Genomic DNA, 5,000 nt, shown 5'->3' with positions numbered 1-5,000 from the left:
GCCTGTTAAACATTCATCACATCACATAAGTATTCTCCTGCTAATCCTTAGGTCTTTCTTCTTTTTTTCTTTTCTTTTTTTTTCTTTTCATGTGACGTCTTTTCCACTTCTGTGATTAGACGAACCTCCTCCTCTTTCTGTATATATATATATATGTATGTGTGTGTGTGTGTGTGTGTGTGTGTGTGTGTGTGCAAATGATGTGGAAGGGAAATACCTGTTTTTATCAACAACAACAACAACAAAACAGAAATCACATGCGACCCAAAGTATTGAAATTAGCACACACACACACACACACACACACACACACACACACACACACACACACACACACACACACACACACACACACACACACACACACACACACAAAGAGAGAAGGAGAAAGCGAGATAGGGAAGAGGGAGGAAGGGGGACAGACAAAGACAGAGAAACGGGGACAGACAGAAAGGAAGAGAGAGAGACAGAGAGGACAGACAGCCATGCAGTCAGTGACTCACTCCACACCTCTTCCCCTCCACGCCAGCCCTGTTCATCGATACAGCTTGTGTTGCCAGGCCTCGCCACTCATTTGGCAATTACGTGAAATCGGTAAAAACCGGCTCTTGCCTTGGATTGCAGTTCGCAGTTTGGACACAACACATGCACGTGCTGCATATTTGGGGGATTAGTGGGATTGTCGGATAAAATGGCTTTTGGGGGGATAAAGGCAAATTAGAAAGAGAAAGGGAGGGAAATGGGAATTTCACATTTATCTTAGCGTAGCAAACGGTATTGTTTTAACAGATGGAGACAGGCGAAACACTTCCCCGAAAACACACCCCGAAGAGAACTGAACCCCAGCCTTCCGCTCGCAAGTTGGGGAATAAGCCACTAATCCAATTTCATTAAGTTCCATGCAAGCTACTAATCCAATTTCATTAAGTTCCATGCAAGCATCACACTCGAACTTCTTACATAATGGAAATAAACTAATACAACATGATTTAAACTGCGTCATCAACTCAAATACTGTAATCGATCTATCGCGCTAAAAAAAAAAAGTTTGAATATTATTATTTTAACTGCATTGGTAGCTGCGCTTTAGCACTGTGAGTAAATCTACTTACTCCCAACCGAAGATGTGTATTTCCAATAATCTGTTATGCCCTTTTTCTTTTTTCTCTGGAGCTTTATGATATTAAATACAAAGCACATTTTAACATTTTTTTTTTTACTGGAAGAATTGTGTATCACATGTGTCCGCCTAGGAAGCGAGAGAATCTGAGCGCGCTGGTTCGAATCACGGCTCAGCCGCCGATATTTTCTCCCCCTCCACTAGATCCTGAGTAGTGGTCTGGGCGCTAGTCATTCGGATGAGACGATAAACCGAGGTCCCGTGTGCAGCATGCACTTAACGCACGTAAAAGAACCCACGGCAACAAAAGGGTTGTTCCTGGCAAAACTCTAAAGAAATATCCACTTCGAAAGGAAAAACAAATAAAACTGCACGCAGGAATTTTTTTTTTTTTAAAGGGTGGCGCTGTAGAATAGCGACGCGCTCTCCCTGGGGAGAGCAGCCTGAATTTCACACAGAGAAATCTGTTGTGATAAAAAGAAATACAAATACAAATATGTCTTGAAGGCCTTGCATCTCTTGTTTTGTTGTTGGTTTGTTTTTGTTGGGTTTTTTTCACCTGCCCATCAAGATGGTAGCGAGCAGACTTTCTGTGCTTCAAATTTCATCTTCCTTGACAAAAAACATACTTTCTTACTCTTTTCTTTATCTTTTTTTTTTCTCTCATTTTTCCCTTTCGGTCCACTCTTTTATTTTTCCTCTCATGCCATATTTTGCTTTTCCATTCATACACAGTTCTTGGTTGGTTGGTTTCAATATCAATGGACAGTCTTCCCAGTAAAATAAGTTGATATTCATGGAGTGTAGGCCAGCAGATAAAATAGGATGAGTGCCTGGGACGAGTTTGCGCATGGGGGAGGGTTCCGAGCAAGTGAAGAAGTGATCCACAATTACCGCCACCGTCAGTTGTGGGGTGCATGGAGAGCTGGAATAAAAGATGATTTAAATGTGTATTACTTCTCCTTTTTGTCGTCATCAGCCCACTGCAGTCAATGTACAGACCAAAATTAATCATACTGTTATACTTGCATTCCACCCACAACACAGAGCTGTCAAGCAGACAAAGAGACAAAGGGATTTTAATTGGACCTATTGTTAAAACAGCGAAAATGGCTGTGGTCTTGATTTATTCATCCTTCCGTACCACTGCATATATTACCAAAGACTGAAACAAATTCAATAAATGCATCACACTCGCAAAACAAATGAATATAAAAGCGTGGATTGGCTTCAGATAATAATTTCGTAACTTTGAATGAAACAGGCCATAAACTATGCAGCCACAGAAGAGATACGGACTCCAGTAGAACCACGCCCATTCATACAGAAACGGACCAGAAACCAAAAAAATGCATTCCAACTTTCCATTTCCCACTACTGTGAAGGTCATGGTCACTTATTGATTGAGCGATTGCTCATTGATTCACGTGGCATACAACTACTTCTTACTTTATTCACTGATTCATTATGAATAATGAAACAAAGTGAAACGGGCACTAGACAGCGGCACAAAACGACCCAGCGATTGATGGACCAACAAAGTGCAATATAGATCAACTTTTATTATGGATAAAGACTCTATGATTTATAAATCATACATTAAGACCGTATAAATAATTAATGATACGCAAATTGTTTACAAACGAGAATTCGAAAAATATCTTTAAAAAAAAGAATATTTACAAATGCATGTTATACATGGCTAATACAAAATTTGGAAACCGCGATTTACTTGTGAAAAAACAGTCGTGGTTTATTATGTGTTTCACTAAGCTAATTCTAAATAAGCCTGATGTATAAATGACAGATTAAAATACGTTCATATATAACTTGCAATTGAAAGTTGAAGTTGTGTTTTTCTGGTCCCATCATACTGAGCTTTGTGCAGAAACAACATTTCGCTGTGTTACCTTTGAAAGCGACACTACAACTAATGTGTTCTTACAGAGTAAACACAAAAAAAGTGACAGGCTAACAGAATCTGGAAAAAATAAAGTAACTACGAATACGTTATTATCTACAACCAGCGAAAATGAAGTTATAAAACACATAAACAGAACGTTCAAAACAGGTGAAAAGCGGGAGACATAATATACAGCCTACACCAGTCGCTTTCACTTTAACCCACATTGATGTTAAGTAATTATACTCATCAGCCTTTATTTAACCATAGCCGCTATTTAGGATCATTATGAAAGGTAAGAAAATGACACTGCATTTTGTGCAGGACACGGGATGGCAGGGCTAGAACACGCAGAGTCTGTTGAGCTGTGTGCAACATTCATTATTCAGCTCACTGGCTATATATATCAATCTTATTCGGGAGTTGGCAAACATTACGTACATGGCAGACTTCAGCTACTTTGTTCATGTTTTTCTCCCGCAGTATCTATCATATCACTCATATACGGCTTGTATTTTATATAAATAATTCCTGATTTAGTCTTGGACACCTGCCAACACCAATTCACTAATAGGTCTAACTAAGAAAATGTCACTTACCTCATATATATATATATATATATATGTATGTGTGTGTGTGTGTGTGTGTGTGTGTGTGTGCGTGCAAGTGAGAGAGAGAGGCAGAGAGAGAGAGAGAGAGAGAGAGAGAGAATACCCAAAATGAGCCTGATGTGTAATTGTGTAATGAGAAGAAATAAATTTAACGTCAGGGATTACAGACTGCTTCAGCAATAACAACAGACAGCACTCTAGTTTCAGGTTTAGCTTCCAGGAGGTTCCAGAGCGTGCGGACAGATCCATATGCACTGCACCACATCTACTGTAAAACAACAACAACAACACTTGTTCTAGATGATAGAAAGCAGCAGATACCAGACCTTCACACAAACCCACCGTGCTCAGACTCTGAGAGCTGCAGCGCTCTAGTTTTCAAGGAGTTCCCTTCGTTAGAATTTATGTTAATACTGTTAGTTAAGTCCTTGTTCTTCTTCATATGGACTCACACACAGAGTCCCGTGTTCAGCCCATAAACACCTTCCTAACGGCAGCATAAAGAGGAAATAATAAACCATTATATTCCGCTAACTGGCGTGCAACAGTTTCATTTTCAAGTTCAGTTTCAAGGAGGTGTCAGGCGTGTTAATCGCTCACCACCTGACTAAGGCATCAACCCAACACGAGCCGTCAGCCTGCCATTGCTTTGTGTTAGCATCAAATGAAATCAGATAAATAAACAAACTGAACAAATAAGTACATACACTAGAATACAAAAATAAAAAGACCGATGACACATAGAAGGCAAACGGCTGAAATGAAATAACAATAAAACGAATGTAAGGACTGGCCGCTGTTTGATACTGCATGGAGCTGTCAGCTCAGACCAGCCTGACTCACTGCTGTACCGTGACGTGTTCAACTCGTGCAGTCACCACACTGTCCGAGTTTCCGTTCAAAGAGACGTCAGTGTGCGGACTGACACGCTTCACCACACGTAAAAGCCCAACACATTGGTCAGGTCGTAAAAAAAAAAAAAAAAAAAAAAGGAACTCAAGTAAATAGACAAATAATTAAACGCGTTAAATCTGAACGAACGGAAAGATACGTGACTGTCTGACACTTTCTCAAATTCAAATGCAGCTCGGAATCGACACTGACGTGACGACCAGATTATTTTTGTCTTTTCTTTTTTCCCCCTTTTTTGTTTATGACGAGATGTTGTCTATTAATTGTTGACAATGAATTGTGTTCAGTACTTTAAAATGAACGATTGGTGTGTGTGTGTGTGTGTGTGTGTGTGTGTGTGTGTGTGTGTGTGTGTGTGTGTGTGTGTGTGTGTGTGTGTGTGTGTGTGTGTGTGTGTAGTGATTGTACTCTCAGCAGAACTATGGGCTTCCGATACATATATTGATCGTACGAA

General features: G+C 39.9%; 1 long non-coding RNA gene across 1 annotated transcript in view; it reads left to right on the top strand.

Moving 5' to 3' along the window:
- LOC143297744 (uncharacterized) overlaps nt 1-5,000 on the top strand; it is a 50,671-nt gene that overhangs the window by 15,422 nt on the left and 30,249 nt on the right. The window lies entirely within an intron of this gene.

This window comes from Babylonia areolata, chromosome 23, assembly GCF_041734735.1.
Source record: "Babylonia areolata isolate BAREFJ2019XMU chromosome 23, ASM4173473v1, whole genome shotgun sequence".
NCBI classification, from domain to species: domain Eukaryota; kingdom Metazoa; phylum Mollusca; class Gastropoda; order Neogastropoda; family Buccinidae; genus Babylonia; species Babylonia areolata.
Note: the sequence above shows the minus strand (reverse complement) of the source record. Positions and strands in the feature narration are given on the sequence as shown.